The following is a 23,616-nucleotide window of genomic DNA, read 5'->3' on the forward strand; positions in this document are numbered from 1 at the left end:
AATATTAAATAGAAAATTCCAGAAATAAACAATTCATGAGTTTTACATTGTTCCCTCTTCTGAGCAGTGTGACGGAATCTCACTTGTCCCGCTCCACCCACCTGGGCCATGACTCACCCCTTCGTCTAGCATCTCCACACTACACACGCCCAGCTTTGGTCCCGTAGTAGTTATCTCCGTTATCAGAGAGACGGCGAGAGAGGGACCACTTCACATAACTTTTATTACAGTATATTGTTACATAATTGTTCTATTGCATTATTAGTTTTTATTGTTAATCTCTTACTATGCCTCATTTACAAATTAATTTTTACCATAGGTATGTATACATAGGAAAAAACACGGAATATATCTAGGGTTCAGTGCTATCTATAGTTTCAGGCATCCAGTGGGGATCTTGGGACGTATCCCAGTGGATAAGGGGGGTTCACTGTAAATGTTGGTATTTCTCCCCGTGATCAGAAAATAAGGGGCTGCTGAGCTCCCTGGGGCGTGTCCGTCACCCCTTCATCTGTAAAGGCTTGTTGCAAAGCTGCAAATTGCTGCTTGAATTCTTTTTCCATACTGGGCACTTGGCTGCCAAGCGGGAAAGAAATTCGCCTCCTACTGCCAGCTGGCCGAGCCCTAGAGGCTCCGGTGTGCAAGCTGGGAGAGGAGGGAGCACACCAGGCCCCCCAGCCCTGAGGTCTGGCGAGCAGGCCCCTGCAGGCCCCTTTCTGTCTCTGTCCAGGGAGGAGGTGGAGGCCCGCCGGTGGGAGAGGAGCTGGACCCCATGGAAGTGACTGGCTCCGAAACAGATTCCTCTCCCCTTCACAAAAGGCGGCCAGTACCTCTTGCCGCCCTGCGTGCCGTGCCCGGCGGTCACCAAAATGCTGACCAGTGTTCATTTGATGACCCACCTTCTAGACAACAATTTTGTAGAAAGAGGCGTTCCTACTGCATATCACTTTGACCATTACCCAGTGATGTTACGTTAGAATTGTTTTGCAGTGTATTTACATACAGAATGGGCCTTTGCTGCATAGCACATGTGACGTTTGTCATCTGTGTTTCGTACCAAATCTTGCTCCCTCTGCTAGGGCACTTTTGGCTTTAAAGTGATGGAGAGACCCTCTCATTTTACCTCTCACTGCCTCTCAGACGTGAAGGTGGGTTCCAGCTCCACGATCGCCCCTCCCAAGGCCCCGAGAGGCCCCAGATGGCATGCACATGCCATCCCTGAGTGAGGAAGAGCGAGAGGAGACCAGAGACACACACCGTCCAGATCAGGCAGAACCTTGCAGTCAATGGGAAGAAAACCGGGAAAGAGCAGAGTCAGGGCACCTGAGGGAAGAAAGGTTTCCAAGGAGGTCCAGGGAACTAAAGCCACTGGCAGTTTAGGTAAGATGACCACAGAGTCATAACCATGGAATTGGGTGACACGGAGGGCATGGATGATCCAGGAAGCCACTTCAGTGGGTACAGAGACCTGATTATACCAGTTATTTACAGCAGATAGAAGGGGCGGATTCACAGGGATACAGGGCTGGAGAAGTTCGTGGAATCAAAGAAATTTGCTCAGCTTTTTCTGTCTGGCTTATTTGGCTTAGCATAATAATCTCAACATCCACGTTGCAAATGGCATTATTGTTTCCATGTCTTGGCCCCATAAATAAAGCTGCAATGAACATCAGAGCACATATATCTTTACGAATAAATGTTTTCAGATTTTTTTGGATATATAACCAGGAGAGGGATTGCTGGGTCATATGGCAATTCTGCTGGTAATTTTTTGAGGAACCTCCATGCTGCCTTCCATAACGGCTGCACCAGTCTGCATTCCCACCAACAGTGTATGAGGGTTCCTTTTTCTCCACAGCCTCTCCAACACTTGTTACTATTTGTCTGGTTGATGATAGCCATTCTGACTGGGGAGAGGTGATATCTCATTGTGGTTTTCATTTGCATTTCTCTGATGATTAGTGATGTTGAGCATTTTTTCATATGTCTATTTGCCATTTGTATGTCCTCTTTGGAGAAATGTCTCTTCAGGTCATCTGCCCATTTTTCAATTGGGTTGTTTGTTTTTTTGGTGTTGAGTTGTATGAGTCCCTTACATATTTTGTATGTTAGCCCCTTATCAGAGGAGTTTTTTGCAAATATCTTCCCTGATTCAGTTGGTTGCCTCTTTATTTTGTCAATGGTTTCTTTTGCTTTGCAGAGCTTTTTAGTTTGATACAGTCCCATTCATTTATTTTAGCTTTTACTTCCCTTGCCTTTGAGGTCAAATTCAAAAAAATCCTCTTTAAACCCAAGGTCCATAAGTTTAATACCTATGTTTTTTTCTATGCAGTTTATTGTGTCAGGTCTTATGCTTAAGTCTTTGATCCATTTTGAGTTAACGTTGGTACATGGTGACAGAATGCAGTCTAGTTTCATTCTTTTGCACATGGCTTTCCAATTCTCCCAGCACCATTTATTGAAGAGGGTTTCTTTGCTCTATTGTATGTTTTTGGCTCTTTGTTGAAAATTATCTGATTTTGGGAGGTGAACATACAATGTGATATATAGATGATGTGTTACAGAATTGTACACTTGAAACCTATGTAATTTTACTAACCATTGTCACCCCAATACATTTTAATTAAAAAAGAAAGAAATTTGCCACAGGTTGTTTATTTTGTTTGTTTTTGGACAGGAGAAATTAGAGCTTCTGTTGTGATGGAATGATGCAGAAGAAAATGCTAATGACACAGGACAGAGACATACCTGGAGGATCTAAGTTCTTAGAAGGAAGAGAGAAGAGGATTCAGAATACAGGTCAGCAGTCTGCACCTCTGCCAGGTGACAGGGGAGAAATGACGAGAGGTACAAAGCCTCCGAGGGGTGGGGGCGGGGAGACCCTGAGGGCACCGAGTCAAGGATTTCAGACGCCAGCGTTAGAGTCCATATGGAGCTGGCTGTTGATACACTTGTTTGTTCGGAACCAGAAACTTGACCACATGCTGAGGTAAAAACAGGAAGTGAGTCTTGTCCCTAAGATTTCTGCTGTCCTCACTCAGTGGGGATCCCAGATGAAGACCTTCAGCGGAGTCTTGTCTGCACCGCACACGGCCTTTCACATCATGGTGTGGGATGTCAGGATCCCAGAAACATGGTGGTGAGAAAGTTAGAACCATGCAAGGCTTTCAGACCCCGTGCTGATCCACTCGTTGTGCAGAGCAGGAAACTAGAGGTGGTTTGTAAAAGGGATGGATATAAATTTCTGCACTTGGGTGAAAATATGTACATTTCTACACATGCTTGTCATTAGCGGAAACTTGACAACTAGCATTGTACCTGTGGGGGGCTCATCTCACTGGGAAGATCCAGTAAATGAAAACACCAGACACCACCTCCCTCCACACCATATCAGATTGAATTCTTCCAATGAACCCTCCAAAAGTGAAACGTCTTCAGTAGTACCCAATACAAACCATGAGAATCATCCACAATCTGTATCTTGCAGGAAATTCTGTGGTCACCCACACCAGTGGCTTCAGATGAAAAATCAGCCCTGATAAGCCAGCTGACCCACAGTCTCTGGACGAGGTCACTCCCACATACTTGAGACGGGACAAACTCCCCCTGGGCAATATACACCCCATGCACTTGAATTTACCGAGACTTCCTTATTTCAGCAACATAATCTAGGTCACTCTTTCAAAAATTTTTCATCTCACTTTCATTTTTAAAATCCCATAGCAGATAGAACAGGGTCTTCACACAGTAAATACTCAAAGGTATATTTCTACTGAAATATATAAGAAGACCAATAATTCTTGTATTTCCAACTTCACCAGGTTATTGGGAGGCACCAAGGAAATAACTGGTCATAGTCTTTATAAACATGGAAGGTCTCCAAAAGGTATATTTAGCCCTTTCTGATGGTCCGTGTAACACCTCAGTTAACTAGAATAAATTGGAAATGGGTTTCTGGTTAATCGAATTTGGGGGTTAATCAAAGAACTTTTTGTTTCAACCTATGCTTAAAAGTATCTAAAATGTTTGTCCACGTTCATTCTTTGGTAGCACCATGTGGGAGCAACTCTAAGCCCCCTTTGCTGAGGGGAGGGATGCAGGAGCATACGGTCAGGCATGAATGGTCGGAGCTGAGCTGAAAGGCTGTTGGCCCCGTAAGTCAGTGCGTTTCATTTCTAACCAATTTCCCGCAGGGACAAGCTCATGTTTCTCTTGTTCAGAACAGCACCTTTCGTGCCCAACACGTCTTCCCTTCCGTCGGAACACAGTAAATATTTGTTACATGAAGAAGCTCCTCATATTAATCTTGTTCTTATTTTTTCTTTCAAAATCGAGAACAATTAACAATATTGATGTTTTAATTGGTTGAAATGATTTGGATTCTTACCATCTTCACAAATTAATAATTATTTTCAAATGGGAAATCAGAATATTCAGAGAAAGACCACGGGTTGCTCTGTCTACATGAAATCAAAGCACAAAGTGAATTAAGACCTGTTTTAAAGCAACAAATCCTAATGTCTGGCCTCATGGTGGCAACTCCCAAAGGCTCCCATTGGCTTAGGGACAGGAGTCAGAGTCTTGTGGGGAGAAGGAGGCAGAAGGATGGACATCCAAGAGACGGGTCAGGTTAATGATGAAGACCAGAAAAGTCCAGGACAGACAGTTCCTAGGCAAGCAAAGTCTAGAGGCCTCAAGAAAATTGTCTACCCCTTCTAAGAGCATGCAATCAAAATCATAATGAAATCGCTGTCACTTTAAAACAACTAGAACCAGGCAACAAAAATCTTGCCCTCCGTGTGCGTGTAAAATGGGTCCAGCCTTAGCTTCAGAATTACTTAAATGCCCCCTTACTAATAAAGGTTCGATGTAAAATGTAGTGTCATCTTGCTTCCAAAACAATCTGACTCACTGAGAGCCTAAACAATGATGGAAGTGATAAGGCTGTGGTGAGTCTTGGGCGCCTTGCCTGAGGGAGGCCATGGAATGGAACTGGAGGCCCCTATGCCCACAGCTCTGTCAGAACCTCAACCACTTCTGGAGGGTAGGATTTCTCAAAGACAGGCTGGTTTGGGGGTGAGCCCAGGAAATGCATTTTCAAGTTCCTTGACCTCAATTTGGAAATCACTCATGTCTCATTGCCAAGACAAAGGAGCCCACACACAGGGTCCTAGGATACAGGATGTAGAAATCCAGCCACCGTTTAAATGCCATAAAGCTCACTAGATCTGCAGTTTCAGCTATGGTGACACGGACAGTAACACACTAACTTGTGGAGCATGCACACTTGGTGAAAACCACTTAATCTTCCCAGGCATTTTGTAAATTAAAGCTCAGAGACGTGAAGGGGCATGAATCATATAGAAAGTGACCAGAGTGAAGATCTAAACTCGGGAACCACCATGAGGCCACAGACACCTAAATTTGATTCACCTAATGATTGTATGGAATTATCTCCCATTCTAGAATACAAATCCTAGGAGGACAGGGATTTTTGTCTGTTTGTTCACTGGTCTGTCCCTGATATTTGGGACATAAGATGTTCACATATCTGTGGGAGGGAGGAAAGGAGGGAAGAAAACAGCAAGGAAGGGAGGCAGGAAACGTCCCATTTAATCAAGCATCTCCATAGAGCAGCAGAAACACCTAGAGCTGAGAAGAGAGAGGGGCCACCTGCTGATGAAAGCAGGTCATCAGGAAGCACACCCTGAACTCCACAGCTGTGACAGAGGTGTGCAGGTGGATGACACAGGCTCCGTTTACCCTGGAGCAGGGCTGGGACAAGTGGTGGAGCCTCTGATGTGACTGGGTCCACACCCACAAAAGCTCACTCTCTTCTTCAGAGCTCCACTTAGGTGTCTATCTGGCACCCCCAAGCTCAACATGCCCAGCAGTGAATGAGAGTTCTTACTGCTCCACGTCCTCACCAGTATTAGGTGTTGTCAGTGTTCTGGATTTTGCTCATTCTTATAGGTGTGTAATTTAGTTCTTTGAAAGCTCAGTGAGTGTTTGCCCACCTGACCTTTGGACATGCGGCTCCTCTGCCTGAAATACTCATCCCTGAGCCCTCTCCTAGTCACCTGGCTCACGCTTACTCCACTTTCAGGTGTGTTGGCCTTTGTGTTGATCTATGTCTTCTGAGAAGCAGATGCTAAGCCAGGATTTGATGTGCAAGAGATTTATTAGGGAAATGCCTGCAAGGGGAAATGGGGGAGCCAGAGGAGGCTGGAGAGCCATCAGCTCATGAAGCAGGTCTGACTCTTTGTCACGAAAAAGGGAAGGAAAGGGAGCCGGTGGAAGAGTTGTAGACTGCAGTGCAGTTGAAGAAATTTTGGTAAAGATAATGGGGCATCCTTGAGCCAAGGTCATGTATCAGAAGAGTCAGAAATCTCCCAGAAGAGTGTGCCTTAGTGTTCCTGCTGTGCCCAATTGTGGGGAAGCATGGTTTCAGTGTCCACATGGTATAGATTTCAGAACACAACAGCTAGGACATCAGTCCATTATGGTCGCTATAGCTGGAGATCTAAGAGGTACATTTCACAGTCTCCATAGCCCTCAAATCCTAAGGCAGACTCCAATACTGACTCAGGACCCTACATTAGGACTGGGAGAGCACCCAACACTCTTTCTTGATAATGCTCATTAGATGTTTAATTTTTGACTTGTTTTAATACCTTTGCCCAATTATATTGTAAACTCCATGAGGGCAAGAATTATGTCTACATGTTCTCTGGTGAATTCTCAGCACCCAGTAGAGAATCTCAGTTAAGATGCTCTCAATAAAAAGCTACCAAATGCATGAATAAATAAATGAATTAGTGAACAAAAGTACAATATTCATGAGCAGATGGAGAATTTCAGCAGAAAGTAACTATTAAAAAGAGTCAAATGGAAATGCTGGAAATAAAAATAAATATGAAGAAAGCTTCCAAAGGCTTATTACTAGACTCAACACAGCCAAAGTATCACTGAACATAAAGGTGGCTCGATGGAAATTGCCAAACTATGACACCAAGGGAAAAAAAGCATGGAAAAAATTGATCAGAGAACCCAAAAGCTATGGCACAATATCAGGAAGTCTAACATATATGTAATTGGCATCCCAGATAGAGGAGAGAGAGAGGGCGAGAGAGAATCAGAAGAAATATTTGAGGTGATAATGGACAAGAATTTATGAAAACAATGAAAGACATCAGACCACAGATCCAACAAACCAGGATAAACTCTGAAGAAGAAAAAGCATACCTAGACACATCATATTCTAAGCACGTAAAAACAAAGATAAAGAAAACAAACCTTGTAGGTATCAGACTCATTACCAACATAAGAGCAAAGATAAGAATTTATAGACAAGTTCTTGTTTGAAAATGTACAACCTAATTTCTAGAAAGAGATGGATCCTGACTGTCCCGGCTAACTACTATCCTCCTTGGTTGGGCAAAACTGTGTGTGTCAAGCTGACTCATGCCTGTGGCCAGGTAATCACATTTACCCCTCTCCAAGCACAGTCAGTGTCCCATGAGTGACACCTTCAGACGTTTGCACACTTACTTGATAAGGGATCATTTTGAAGCAGTTACAGAAGAAAATGCATATGTTGATAAATAGATTTTATTTCCAAGTATAGTCAAGACATACTGTATAATCAGCTGATCTGGACACCCAAGAACAGACTTTATGGCAAGTAAAAATGACAATCAGTATCCTGGAAGGAGAGCGCTTCAGTCCAGAATGCTGACGATGGCCTGATACAGCACATTTCAGATTCCATGGAAAATAAGATCTACAATAAAATTATTACATCTTAATGATTAGGGTTTTATTATCGTGGCTTCTAAAAGGAAAGGGGAGATAAAATATGGATCATAAAGATTTATGTTCAATTCCATTTACACCCTGCTATTTATATTCAAATACTTTACACTGAGCCTTTCTATATTTAAGAAGCAATAAAGGCGCTGGCTAAGAATCTCTTCTCAGACCATGGCTCTGCCTCCTAACAGCTAGTTGACCTTGGAAATGTTACTTTACCTCTGAGTCTGCTCCTTTATCCTCACAAGGTCATTAGGAGAATTAAACATGATAATCCAGGGGGAGTACTTAGCACAATGCCTGACACACTATAAACACCCAATAAATTTTAGTTGCCATTAGCTTAATTACTGTTTTTGTTTATTATATTGTTATTCTCACCATTGTTTGGTCTGAGTCACTTTTATCTAAGCAAACGTATAATCCGGTAACTGATGCTCTTTGTGTGCCTTATTCTTTGCATCTGTCCAAAGCCCAAGATACATTCTTCTGTGACTTTTCAGGGCTCATTGCTCATTTTCCTTTACGAGGTTTGAAAGGTGAGTGCCAGCTCTGAACTTGGGAGCTAACACAATTCTACACAGACCCGGAACATTTTGTGCTTTCCCTGAGATGCAGCCAGAAAGAACCTTTCCATCCCTGCATTTCCACAAATGTGTTAGCACAGCCCATTTTTGAGGATAAAGTAGGGTGGATTAGCAGGAAGTGATCAAATGAACTTTAACCCTACCGGCACTGCATGGGTCTATAAAACTATTTCTAAGAATTGTTTCTTTTGTAGCAATTATTATCAAGCTGGCCAATTATATATGCTGGCTTCACTGGCAATGGCTTTATACTCTAAATCAGGGATTAACAAACCTTTCTGTAAAGACCATACAGTAAATATTTGCGGTTTAGTGAGCTACACACAATCCTGTTTCATATTCTTCTTTCTCTTTTCTTTTTTTTCCCCACAACGCTTTAAAGATATATTTAAAATATCTTAACCCATGGACTATATGAAAACAGTCTATGGGCCAAAATCGGCTCACAGACGACCGTTTGCCGACCCCAGTCCTAGATCCTGATTTCCTTTGTCTTACACAGTTTAGCAATCTAGAAGACTACACCCTAAAATGTTCTTCTCTTTGCCAGAATCACATTAAAAGTCAATCTTGTTTTCAGCATGTAGGAAACTGGACTCTTTCAGAGGTTTAATTGGAAGAGAAGAGGTATTCCATTGAAATATATTTTGAAATACATCGTGTATATTTACACATGCTCACACATGTATGGTCTCAGTATTCCAAGTCAATAAAAAACGTCTGAACTTTTTCAGCTCGTTTCCATGGGAATAAATGTTAAAACAAAACGTATATTCTCAACACGCACCAGGTTTTCTGGCTGATGAAACGTTTTATGAGTTGACTTTGGAGGGTGTTTTGTTTCCATCAGTGCCTGCCTGGCTGACTCTCCTTGCTGTCCTCTCCTGTCTCTCCCCCTTCGCCCTTGCTCGCTCTGTGCATTCCCTGAGCCACATGTGCTCCTCGCTTGTCTCCCTGTCTGCTGATTTCCCTTTCCTTCCCTCCTCTCCCTCATCTCTTTGTGCCTCTCACTCTGTGGGCCTCTGAGATGGACGTCAAACATCTGGTTTCCATCTCCCCACACTGTTTAACTGAAGCCCAGCCGACCCAGATTTCCTGTTCATAAATCATTACTCATCTGGAACACACTCAGGACCACTTTGGGGAGTGTTTACTCAGCCTATCTCCTTTTTTAGAAGATCTGTTTTCCTTCCATATCACTTCAAGTTGGCTGCCATCTTCTAAGTTGATAATTTTCTCAATTTTTAGTTTTGAAAAGTGGACAAAAAGGAATTTACTTTAATCAGGCACTTAAACAAATTGCATAAAAATTAGAATAGGGTAAAATGTAAGAGTTTAGAATTATAAAAGTAGTGAAAAAATGAGAAGTACATATATTGTACTAAGATATTTTACATTTGATGTAACATTTGATATTTTAAATAAACCTTTCAGAAGTGGAGGTAATAACACAATTATAGTTATGTGCCAGGTCATGCTTGAAATATTTATTCATTTAATCTCACAACAGCCCTACCAAATAGATACTATTAACCTTATTTTGCAGAAGAGGAAATTGAGGCACCAAAAAGATAAGTAACTTGCCCTTATGGCTACTAAGTGGCAGTCCTGTGAAAAGAAATAGACAGTCTGGCACAAGAGTCCATGAACTTAAGCACCTGATTCAACTGCTTCTTAGTTTCTTCAACTGTAAAACTATCCCCATTTCACAGATGGGGAAATTGAGGCACAGAAAAATGAGTAAATAAAACTGTTATAACCGTATTCAAGTTTTTCCAAACATTGTCTTTTTATTAGTACTTCTGATATGTTTCAGCTGTACTGTATTAGTTTGCAGTAAGCTCCCAAGAAGTGTTTCAATTCTGCTCTACAGCAGCATTAACGTTTAAAAAACGACTTCCATTTTTACATTTTTCATAGAAACATGTGATATGCCTAGGTTTCGCTTAACTGATTCATCTCATAAGATAAATAAAATATGTCAAAATATTTTCACCTAAAAATTGATCAAAGCAATTCAATGATTTTCCTATGGTCATAATGTCTGACTTCAGAGGAATTTATTTTTATTATTTTTTTTGAAATTTATAATTTTGTTTTTATTTCTAACATAAATTTTATCATATTATATACATTTTCCTGCAATTGGCCTTTGTCCCTTATTATGATATTCTTTTTTTTTAATTAAAGTTTATTGGGGTGAACATACAATGTGACTTCAGAAGAATTTAAGAAACTGAGAAAATAAATTAACATAAAGGGCACTACACTTTGTCCTTGAGTCATTCATTATTGGGCAATAACCAACATAAGGAATTTTTAATGACCATTCGTGATGTTTATTAAGCGCTAAACACTGTGCCAGGTACTGGGTGGGAAAGATACATTAGATAATTTTTCTCCCTGCAAAGAGTGACACTGCAGAGGCAGACATAAAGATTGTTGTGAGATTCTTGGGAATTATAGCATTTTGTAGAAATGTAGATTATTTGAATGTGAGAGGTCAGCTAATCTCTATCATTTTTCAAGTGGTGTGTTAGTGGGATAGTGAGGGTGGGAGATGGGGAGGGTTAGTTTGAGTTTCAGTAACTAACAACTCCAAAATCTCAGGCACTTAGAACAGCAAACATTTATTTTTTACTCACATTGTCTATCCTATATGGTACAGCAGGGGCCCCTGCTCCACATGGTCACTCAAGGACCCAGGCTAATGGAGCCTCCACAATTTTGCAGCTGTCCCTTCAAGAATATGTGGCCTTCGTGTTCAACATGGGGACAACGAAGTAAAGGGCATGGCTTTTTACTATCTCAACACTCACCCCTTTTCCTTGGCCAAAACTCATTGTCTGGACCCACTTCCTGCAAGATGGATGGAATAGACTTGGGAGCTGATGAATCCCACCATGTGCTAACAGAAAGGAAATGAAGGCGCAGAAAGAAGAAAATATCAAGCCTATTCCCTAGCCTCATGATCTCTGCACTCCCTGGAGTTGGGGTGAGAGATAACAGTCTTTAGGAACAGGGACAGGTCAGAGCAGATACCTGTGAGGGATAATTTGATGGAGATATTGATTCTGAGATACACTGCAACGAAATATATTACTTATAAATTCCAAGCATGTCCACATGTATTTTATAAGCCTTGTATTTTTTAATCCATATAACAACTCTTTGAAGTTAAATATTTTGCCTAAGGATGCACAGATCATAAGCGATAAATCTAATGTTGGAACACCCGTCAATCGGACGCCAGAGCCTGTCCTGTTCTCTTACATGCAATGCTGCCAAGAGTCCTCTTGTGCAGAGCAAAGGAAGTGGTGCCCAAGGTTTTTTAAAGTTTTATGTTATTGGCATCAATATTGCCCCCATTTTTCTCTTCTATGTGTGGCTCAAAATTCGATTGTCACCTCTACTCTGACCTTTCTTTCTTTAGTCTCTCTCTTGTTGTGCAAATATCTTTTTCATTGGTTTGGTTTCTTCACTATAATTTGTGCCACTTTTACTGTATCAGGAAGGGTACATGCATCGTGATGAAGGAAGTACATGCAGAATAAGGCAGAAAACTATTATTCACTTATCTGTTTATTATTTATTTATTTATACAGAAAGACAGTATTCAGATGGCATTTAGTCTATGAATCTAGTCTTCTGATTCCAAATAAACCAACTCAACAATCATAAAAAAAAAAAAAAAAATCCCTCTGTTGCCCAGCGGTTTCTGTTATTCATAAGCAAAATATTTATAACTAAGAAAAATAAAAAATTAACTATCAGCAACTCATCCTGACATATGGAATTGGCTGAGCTCGGACGGGGGTGATGTACAACCGTCCTCAAGCTCTCTCCATCCTGCAATGGGAAGCTGCCAATTCTTGTTCTCTCCTGGGGCTCAGCTCACTTGCCTACTGAGGCTGGTGCTTTGCAACACCTGAGCGATAGCAGCAACTATGATTCTAAGATGCTTCAACTCCTTCTTAGTGCCTTTGGTATAAAAGCTAAAGGAGAACGCCTGTCTGGCCAAGCAGAAAAACAACAGCAGCGCACGTTTATTTGTGAAGGGAACTTCTTTCTCCGTTCCCAGCACTATAATGACACCAAGTGACAGATAAACATGGCATTTGCAAAACGGCACTGTTTTTAAAGCTGAAGGTGAAGCACCAGTAAGGAAAACAAGAGACCCTCATTATTAGGACCAGGATACCTGGGCAGAGGCAGACGAATTCAAGATGCTAGCTGCTCTGGGCCCCAGACATACACCTAATTCAGAGCCTTTATATTTGTGGTTGCTTCGGCCTGAGATGCCCCTCATCACCACCTATCTTCTCCCCCATCATCAGGTATTTTCAAGGCTGGTTCACATCTTCACTTTTATCAGGTATCTGATCAAATTCCTTCTTTGCAGAAAGACCTTCCCCCAGCACCATTTATAAAACACACACACACACACACCACTCACTCTCAATGTCCCTACTCCACCATATTTTTCTGCTTCGCCTTTATCACCACTGAACATGTTAGCGATTCATTTTCCTATCTCTGCACGTTATTTGGGCAGAAGATCAGAGTCAGACAGCGAGGCATGATAGTGGAAGCAAGGTCAGACAGTGCAATGATGCTGGCTTTCAAGGTGGGGGAGGAGGCTGTGATCCAAGGAAGGTCAGACAGATTCTCTGCTAGAAACTTAGGAAGGAACTCGGCTCTGCCCACACCTTGATTTTTCCCCATGAGACCTGTTTTGAACTTCTGACTCCCCAAATTGTGAAATGATAAATTGTGGTGTTTTAAAGCCACTCGCTTGTGGTATTTGTTGTAGCAGCAATAGAAAACTAATACATTTGGGTTTGTTTGACTTCTCTGAGCCAGTTTTTTTCACTCATTGCATCTGCATTGTGTAAAATAGAGATATTAATAATACCTACTTCTTAGAATTCTTGCAAGGAAAGTACCTAGGACTCTACTTGACATATTGTATGTGCTCAGCAAAAAGACAGCCACCATCACTATTGTGAAAGACAGGTTTTCCATGCGAGCTTTTCCCCAGCATCATTTGGCTGTCACAAAACCTATCCTAGTAATCAGTGTACTTCTCCTGCACCTCACGGAATGTGAACTGATATAATAACAAATAGACTCAAACATATAATGTCTCAACATAACGTAAGTTTTCTTTCTTGCTCACAGAACAGACCTGAGTTCAGTCTCTTCCATGCATCATGCAGGCGCCCAGTGCCTGTCGTGTGTGGCTCCATAGTCGCCCGAATCCAGAACACAGATTATACAACATGAGGACATGTGCATGTGAGGTGTTCATTGTCCAGGCCTGAGATTGGGACATGTCGCTTCTGCTCGTTTGACTGGAAAGGACTTGGCCATAGCCATATGGAACTTAAAGGGACATTGGGAAATAGAGTTTTGTGTGTGTCCGGGAAGAGACAACTGGCGTTTTCTGGAGAGCTCTCAATCTTTGTCTTGTGTTCTTCCATTAAAAGGTGAGCTGCTTGAAAACAGCAGCTTTGTCTGTTTTGTCCGTAGTTGTAGTCACAATGCCTGCAGCATAGTAACTATTCAATAAATTCATACTTAATGACAAAAAAGTGAACATAAGCAAATTTGATTTGAATGCAGCCCGTGAAGGCTGGGAGTGCAGAACAAATTCACCAAGACTCACACCCCTGCTTATTTTCCCATGCATACCTCCTGCAGATCACTAAATTCAGATCCGAGGAGATTAAAAAGTCCTAGAAGTGTCCAAGTACGGACAGTTTCCTTTAGTGAGCCTGGTAAATAAAAATCATGATTACCCAACATTTCTGACATTGAAAATTCACAATTGCACACCTCATAAATAAACAAGAAAGGAATCTTAGCAGTATTTTAGGTACTGCTTGAGATTTTTCCATTAATCTCCAGAATGCACCCCCATCTTTCTCTGTCTTCCATGAACCCCGGGAACAAATTAGACTAATGTACTCACCCTCCTCACAGGAAATCTCTTTTTGCATCTCTTATTCCTGGCCCAGGAGGACACTAGGGCAGGAAATGGTTCAAAAAAGTGGCCGGGCCACTAGACAGACTTCAGCCAAGGGCTTCAGCCCATGCCCAGGGCACTGTGTCAACAAAGGGACATGCACGGCTTTTTCTGTCTGGAAGAAAACAATGTGTGCTCTGAACTTTGACCAGTGGATGGTGCTTCTGGGCTTCCATCTTGTTTTGGCTCTACCAGCTCACAGCAGCTGTGACAGCCATTTAGTGCCCGTCTTGCAGGCGGTGAGGCCCTACATCAGCATTCTATCAAGACTGCGTGGGGAGGAATGGTTTAGACCAGAGAACCTATTCTTAGAGAGCTCCAGGAGCTCTGGGATACCTCCAGTTGCAATGAGTCGTGTGCGCATGTGTGTGTGTGCACGTGTGTGCTAGGCAGTCACACAGTGGACTCTAGACCTGACCAGACAACTTGCTTAGCATCTCTTCTCTAGAAATTGCCTTTTCCTGTTATCCATGTATGTGCTCATATTAGGAGTGAGTAAGTAAGTAGTGACCCAAACTGGGCAGCTGGACCAATTAGTCAGGGAGTCAGGTAGCTATGGGTCTATATGCTAGTGGTGATATTTTCTCATGCAGGTGAAACAAGTGGTGATTAACAGGTTCCATAAAGTGCAGGAGTACACTGATTACTAGGATAGGTTTTGTGACAGCCAAATGATGCTGAGGAAAAGCTTGCATGGAAAACCTGTCTTTCACAACAGTGATGGTCACTGTCTTTTTGCTGAGCACATACAATATGTCAAGTAGAGTCCTAGGTACTTTACTTGCAAGAATTCTAAGAAGTAGGTATTATTAATATCTCTATTTTACACAATGCAGATGCAATGAGTGAAAAAAACTGGCTCAGAGAAGTCAAACAAACCCAAATGTATTAGTTTTCTATTGCTGCTATAACAAATACCACAAGCGAGTGGCTATAAAACACCACAATTTATCATTTCACAGTTTGGGGAGTCAGAAGTTCAAACCAGATCTCACGGGTAAAAATTAAGGTGTGGGCAGAGCTGAGTTCCTTTCTAAGTCTCTAGCAGAGAACCTGTCTCCTTTCCTGGCCTTCCTTGGATCACAGCCTCCTCCCCCACCCTCCAAGCCAGCGTCATTGCACGGTCTGACCTTGCTTCCACTATCATGCCTCGCTGTCCGACTCTGATCTTCTGCCTCCTTCTCCCACTTTGAAGGACCCTTGTTATTAAATTGGGCCCACTGGGACAATTCCAGGTATCTCCCTCTCTGCTATTTGGCAAACTTCATTCCCATTTGTTATCTGATGTAACATATTCACAGGTCTTCAGGATTAGGACGTGGGCATCTTTGGGAGACCATCATTCTATCTACGACATCAAGGTTGCATAGCTAGCAAGTGGCAGAGTTTGAATTCCAATACAAGTCTGACTACAAAACTCAGATTCAAAACCATCACATTCTCCAACCTCTTAGCTGGTTACCACCACACGGCTCTCTCTGCCCCTTGAATGACTTCTTGAGACCCTCCCAGTATCCCAACATCCAAAACCCCTTCACTCTGCAAAGCTCAGAGTGACTGTCGTGTGCTGTGAACAATTTCCTGAGTAACCTCCCCAGGGAGCAACACAGCTACGCTGTCAAACCCCCATCTGCAGTCCTCCTTTCCCAGTGCTTGTAGACTCTGGAATGAAGAACCGTCCCAGCCATGTGTAGCCCACCTCATCTTCTACCATCCACCCCTCTGGTTTTAAACCTTAGGAGTAAAGAGAACAAGAAGAATCGTTCTTCTGTAGGAATGCATTCATGTATATGAAGGAAATGGCCAGCGACCTCTTACCCCCACATCTTCTCTTTGCCACGTGGAAGAGCTTTGGTTCCTTCAACGATCTTCACAGGCCAGGCTGGCACCAGCTCCTTACTCTGGGCACACTCCCTGGCACACACTACTTTACCAGTGGGCCCTTTACACAGTGTCAGTTCCTTAGGTGTGGTCTAATCACACCTCCATCTAGAAACCATTTTTCTATAAACTCTTATGAGCTCAAACTAGCTTTTCAGTGGGTATGTCACAGTATTTACTCAGATTTAATTGACACTGACATGGATTAGAATCATTAAGATATTTGCAAAGTGCTACTGTTAAACTACTATATTTGTATCCTATGAGGGCGTTATTTGTGGGATTTTGATAAGTGGACCCAAATCAAAGAGTTTACATTTATGCCTAGTAAAATGTATTCTTACAGATTCAGCCCCTTTCAACCAAGGACTTTTCACTCTCCCTCCCAGTTTCACGCCATCTGTAAATATGGAAATCGTGACTTATGTGTTTCCGTCCATGGTACTCATGCAAATGCTCAACAATCTGGATCGGGCAGCAGAGTTCTGCAACACAGAGACCAAAACCCTCTGGGTTACTGAGTCGACAGTTCCTTCGGACACCACAGTTGGTAATGCACCTCATTATACCAGCCTCCACCCATATTTCTCCAGCGTGTCTGCAAGTACATCATGAAAAGCTTGTCAAACGCCTTGATGGAGAACAGATGACGTCCTGTGTGAACCACATTTCCCAGCTAAATGCCTGTGAAAGAAGGAAATGAGATCTGGGGGTAGTGGTGGCTGTAATTAGAGTAGTTCTTTTCCTCAGACCTTCCACTGAGTGAAATGGTTTCACACTAGTCACCTTACACAAAATGACACTTATGGTCTTTAATACTATGGAAATGCATAGACTGAAAGAGCAGAGTCATGTAACCAGGTCTGCTCGCTATGTCTTCGGACGTGCCCCAGAGAGCCTTCCGTGTCCTCTCAGTGACGAGCACAGTGTCTGCTCTGCCTGTGTCTTGGGGTTGTGGTGAATATCAATGTAGCTGAGACGATGAGGGTGTGCTACGAACGCCAAGGCACGCCCTCCAGCACTGTGTATCTGAGGACATCGTGGCATCGTCCAAGCACCCCTTTCGTGGCCTCACCTCGATATCCTCAACCAGCTCAGGAATGCCATACAAACTTCAGGGAAGTTCTAGTTGCAATAACTTCCTTAAAAATGCACTTACTACATGTGGAGAGTTTGGAGGTAAAGAACAATTTATACAGCTGATAACACTAAAAACAGTACTAATTCCATGAGCAAGTCAATCCTGCTTTCTTTTAATAGAAGTTTCCCACTTCCCAACCCACTTTGTATTTATGAAAGTGCGTAAGGCACAGCTCTGGCATCTTTGGGATGGCTTGTCCAAAGAAAGAAGTTCTCCAGTCACATTGAAAAGACACCTCTCAGGCATGTGCAGTCACACCTGCCAGTTAGTGCCACCCAGTAACCAAAGAGATGACCAACATGAAGGATTGAACACACAGAGCAGCTAATTGGAGGTGTGTAAAATGTCGTGAAATGACAATCATAGGCAAAAGACCAGCACTCCTCACTCATCAAATGTGTGACCTTGACCTGGCCACTCTAAGTCTCGGAGCTTAATTTCCTCATCTGTAAAGTGGGTTCTTTGTACCTTCTTTACCGTGGCAACTTCTTCATCGTACCTTCCCCACCATTCTGCCATTTCATCATTGCAGCTTTTCCACAATTGTACCTCTCCACCATTGCACCTCCTTCACTGTCGCACCTTCTTTATAGAACTATTGTGAGGATTAAATGAAATAATGTATATGAAATCACCAACTCTAGAGGCAGGCTAGGCCACAGGACTTTCCATGACTAACACAGCAACAAATGTTTTCCTTAAGATGAATCATAGCTAATTCATACAAAACCAGCTTCCGTGGTCGCCTTTGATCTCAAGCTTACCATTTGTCATGGTGTCAGAGCTTTCAGTCATTATGTCACAATCCCCAGCAGACTTACTTTTAGTTAAAAATAGAATCTTATATTATGTATAAGCACTTCAGAATAAACTGAATGTGTCTATATTTACAACATCGAAATTCCCAAATTTAAGAATTTGACCACAACATGAATGGACCTAAGGGTTATTATGCTAAGTGAAATAAGTCAGACAGAGAAAGACAAATACCATATGATTTCACTTATATGTGGAATCTAAAAAAACAAAATAAATGAACAAAACAGAAACAAACTCATAGATACAGAGAACAAATTGATGGTCTCCAGATGTGTGGGGGATAGGTGACAAAGGGGAAGGGATTAAGAAGTGCAAATTGCCAGTTTTAAAAACAGTCATGGAGATGTAAAGCACAGCATAGGGAATATCGTCAGTAACATAACAACATATGGTGCCAGGTGATTACTCGACTTATTGGTTGATCACTTTGTAAGTTATATAACTTTCTAATCACTATGTTGTACATCTAAAACTAATATAATATTGTATGTTTACTATAGTTAAAATTTCTTTTGCATTTTAAGCAAAAAAAGTCAAGTGCAGTGAGATCATTCACTCTTAACCAAGACATGAATTAACAAAAATGCAAAGCAGCTTGCAGCTTTACTGGTAATATTTATAATACCTTTTGATAACGAGGAAAAATAGCATTCTATAATAGCAAAAGCAAATATTCACTAAAAATGTAAAGTAAGAAATTATATTGAACTGTACATTACAAAGAACATTCCACAAACATTAGCTCAACAAATGGCTTTTGCGGATGGGAACACTGAAGCTAGAAAGCTTAGGAAGCTTCCTCGGAGCTCCACACGGCTTCAGTGCCAAGGCTGAAATTCACACCAGCATGTCCTCTGTACCCCGTGCCTTTCCCCTCTAAGCCCAGATTCCTCCCAGTACAACAAGCTGCCTCCAGCCTCTAAACTCACTGCTTGCCACCTTCTTCTCTGTTGCTGAGAATGTCTACCTGAACCCCCACCACTCTTTCCCTTTCTGGTTACTCTCCAGAGGATTCGGACACCAGGCATGCTGGAGATTAGGATATTAGCCACACAGGCTATAGGGTTGGGAGGAACGAGACGAGACATGGCTGGAGGGAGCCAGGGAGACCCAGGCCCTGTGTCCTTATGGGAAAGCGCATTCAGATGTGTCCAATAGATGAGGCCACGCAAGGAAGAGCCACCGGGCTGGTTCCCAAGTGATCGGCCTTCTTCCCGAATGAGAGGAGCTGTGCCCTCATCCCCCTGGCTCAGGCCATCTGCAGGCAGGGACTGGCGCAGTGAACCTGGAGGGAGCGAGAGTCAGGCAAAAATCAGGACCAGGCCTGAGACTGGGGTGGAGGCGGAGCTGCAGACTCAAGGCAAAACCAGGAAGTGAGAGGAAGGTCTTGCCCTCTGGCCACTGTGCAGGGAGGTGGGCGCCGGATTTGCTGTTCCAACAGCAAAGGGAGAGGTGCGCTGCTTGGCAGAGAGAGTGCTGGGCAGGCCCCAGTGACAACTGTCCACTGCAGCCAACCCCTCAGCTACCCAAAGGGTGCCTCTTTGTGAACCCTTTCTCCGGGTGTTCTCCAAAGAACACACGCCAGTCAATATTTTCCCATTAGAATGTCATGAGGGTTTTTGGTTTGGGTGTCTTTAATTAGTGAGTAGGCTTCATTTTTTTATAGCAGCTTTAGTTTTACGGGAAAATTGAGCAGGAAGTGCAGCTCCCATGTCTCCCCACCCCCACCCCGACACACAGCTTCCTCTATCACTAACACCTGGCATGAGTGTGGCGCGTTTGTTACAACTGATGGGCTTGGTTGGTTGAGGTTCTTCTTCTCCAAGGAGGAGCCTTCACCCCCGTGACTGAGGGGTCTGAGCACTTGCTGGTCCTGCCTCCGTGGAATTGCAGTCGTTTTCAGTTCAGCTTCATCACTGTGCTTGGTGGTCCAGGGAGGCCCTGCAGGGAGCACCAAGGCCTCCTCTCCACCCAGTTTGTAGCAAAGAGCTCGTTTCCCCTTCAGGGTCAAGGTCAATCATGCAGGCACTACACCCCATTTCTTTTCTGGTTAACCCAGTAGCAGGAGCAACCCCGAATGGCCAAGTAGCTGCACATTTCCCACTCAGTGGACGGAACCACAGTTGTAAGTTTAGAAGAAGCAGCCCTGCTGAGGATACTGAAAGCTCTAGCCCAGAAAATCCCAGCATCGTGGCTACACACAGGACAAAATGCAATCAGGTTATCAGGGATACTTGGAGAAAATAATCACATGTCCCCTCCCACTTCATTGTTCTTAGATGCCTACGGAACGGTTATGGAAGGCACAGCACCACACGTTGGTCTCTGGCTAAGAGCACAGAGAAAGCCTGCAGGACAGCAACGCAAAATCACAAGGTGCTATTCCCCAGCTGGCGCAGAACTGAGGTTGCAGGAAGCCATTATACTAGTCGTTAGGGTGATACATGGAGTCTGGTTCTCTCCTTCCAGCAACCTAGTGGGAAGGTCCTTCTTACGCCCTGGAAGTTACGTTTGGCCTTGTGCCTGGATGTGACCAGTGACATATAAGTGGGAAGTGGTAACTCACAGGATGTAGGTTACCTTATACTTTTTTTTATTTTTCCCTACATTGGTAACTGTGGAAGCATTTTTCAAGATGAAGCCTCTGTCAGCCTGAGGCTGACATGGTAACCAGTAAAGGCAAACCCAAATTCAGAATAAGTGTCTGTTCCAAGAAGGACAAATCGCTGTTCCCTCAGGATAGAATGGGTCCAGTGTGATCAACCTGCCATGGGGTTGTTGGTTGGTCCCTCAAGACACCGCACCAGGAGACCAGGATTGGTCACAGCTGTTGGCAAGTTGACTACACACCAGTGGCAATTGCCGGGCCAACCTTGATGGAGTGGAGTCCAGATCACAGATCCCATAGAGAGGCTTTGCCCTAAGCTCCTGGTGATTTCAGCTGTGGGCCATTGGAGGAAAGAAGCTAACAAGATCCCCAGTGAGAGTCACCGTCCCACCTGTAATGGGGGCCTTTGGTGGGCTTTCTGACAGAATGTGAATAATCTCAGCTTCTGAGTTCATTGCAAAAGGAGCCTTCTTTTACCCCAAACTGATTTGTCTCTAACCCCCAGTGCTGCTCTTTCGGAGTCCCTGACTCTGATGTCATGGTCCATTAGTCAGCATGACCCTCGTCTCTCGCCGTGTTACCCTGGTTGCCACAAAAGCTGTAAACGTGAGAAGGATGCGGTCCCGTTAGCCATTACTCTCCTCCCAGGCGAGGTTACTTCATGCTAAGTGGACAAGGTGATCGCTTAAAGTTCTACCTTTAGGAGGTTTTCCCTTCCCTGCTGTCCCTCCGGATGTCCCGAGTAAGGACGCAACGCGGCACAGTCCACCTCATGTGGCACTGACACATCTCACAGACAGACTATAAATCATGTTCCGTTTTCCTTCTGAGGAAGCCACGTAGATGTGGGCTGCAGAAGGCTGCATTGTGGCAGAAGGAGGGACAGCTACTTGCTCGTGCCACATTCCCATGTCTGCAGACTCTGCTTGCACCAACCCAGGTCTTCCTCTGAATGAAGGAGGGCTGCTGGGCTCCCCTGACTCCGGGCTGGGTGGGCTGGGTAACGTGCGGTTCGTGACTGCCAACCTAGGAGGCATGGCCATGTCTCACTCACTAGAATGACAGGAGCTGTTCCCAAAGGAGAGCCCTTCCACGCTCAAGAACATGTGGATGGGCTCCCAAATCTGCAGGAACGCTGCTGTGACTCCATCCAGGGCAGGCTTGTCACTGGCCGCTCACAGCTCCCTCGCATCCACAGAGAGTTTGTGACAGGCTGTGCAGGATCAAAGAGCCACCCCAGGGCCTCACAGCTGGTCCCCAGATGCGACTTGCATGTGTCTGTCTTATGATAAACTAAAAAGTCTTTAAAGAAAATAAGCTAATGGCAGTACAAATAAATCGAGAAGATACAAGCCCTGAAGTTTACAAAGTTCATTTTCAAAGAAATGAGAAGAATAAGGAAACAACCTGAAATGTTTTTTGTTGTTTTTTTTAATTTAGAAAGGCAAAATGAAGTAGCACAAACTGAGGTTATGAACAACCAAGATGCCATTCAAAAGGTCTAAAAAGTTACCAAAATAAAGCTTTAAAAGTATTCAAGAGAAAGAAAATGAAAATAGTGTAAACACTAATGATTATGGGATAGAGCCGAAAAGAACGGAGAGACAGTAATGAAGTAAGATGGCGACTCTGCTGCCACATTTTACTTGACAAAGACGAAAAGGAGCTTCCAAATGGAACATGTGACCCTTCCGACCTCCAACTTAGTGGGGAGACCAGGAAATAGCCTCACGTTGGCATCACATCAAATGCTCAGCTCCCTGCCTTCCTCAAAGGGGTTTGGAGGCGGGCAGCCTTGTAGTTGAGACAAGCTTGCCCTCAGCTGGATGTTGGCACCTGGCCCCACATGGCCCTGGGGATGTCCTAATCCTCTTCACCACCTCGCAGCCAACATGTACTCATTCACTCGCCATCCTGTGCATGCCCATTGAGCAAAGCATTCTGCGGGTCTGTGAGGGACATACACACACACTTATCCAAATCCTTGCTCCCAAAGACTCAAGGAATAATAAGGAATAAACATCATATACGAAAATTACTGAAACCCAAATGTCTGTTTTCCCCCCACTGGCCTCCAGCCTTGATCTTCTCCCATTGCCACAGTGTGACTTTGCTTTGGTTCTGCACCAATTTGAACTAATCAGTTTCATAGGGTTTTGTGGGGGGTTTTGTTTTGTTTTTACAGTTTTACTCAAAGTTTATGGGTTCATACGAGGCAGCGCATTACACATAGAGCATTTCCCTGGAGAAGTCCCCGCCTGACACCAGTTACCAGCTCTCTCTCCTGCCACCCAGCCACCGGGGGCTTCCTTACTGCCACAAGGCAGGTTCACAGAACCAGTATCTGAGATGGAGAGTCTCATGCAGAAAGGTTATTGAGCTGTGCTTTGTGGATCAACACTGCCATCCTCAAGGTCACAGTTATTGGGGTGGAGGAATGCAGGGAGTGACAGCGAGAGGAGTGACGAGGGAAGTGATCAAGGTGGGCAGATGACAGCCATCAAATGGAAGGGATCGGTTTTCATGAGGTTGGGGGACACGAGAACAGCTCTGAGAGGCGGTGATGGGGAGCCAAGATGGCAAACCCATCCTCGGGGGCCGGTATAGCTGGGGTCCAAAGAAAACCCTTGCTAGGACTGAGGCAGAGGATATTCCCAACAGCAGAAAGCCAGTTTTCCAGGAAGATAAATGGAAGAACAAACATTCTGAAAACCAGCGAAGATACCAAAGGAGTTTGCTG

The sequence above is a fragment of the Rhinolophus sinicus genome, linkage group LG01 (genome assembly GCF_036562045.2).
Source record: "Rhinolophus sinicus isolate RSC01 linkage group LG01, ASM3656204v1, whole genome shotgun sequence".
NCBI classification, from domain to species: domain Eukaryota; kingdom Metazoa; phylum Chordata; class Mammalia; order Chiroptera; family Rhinolophidae; genus Rhinolophus; species Rhinolophus sinicus.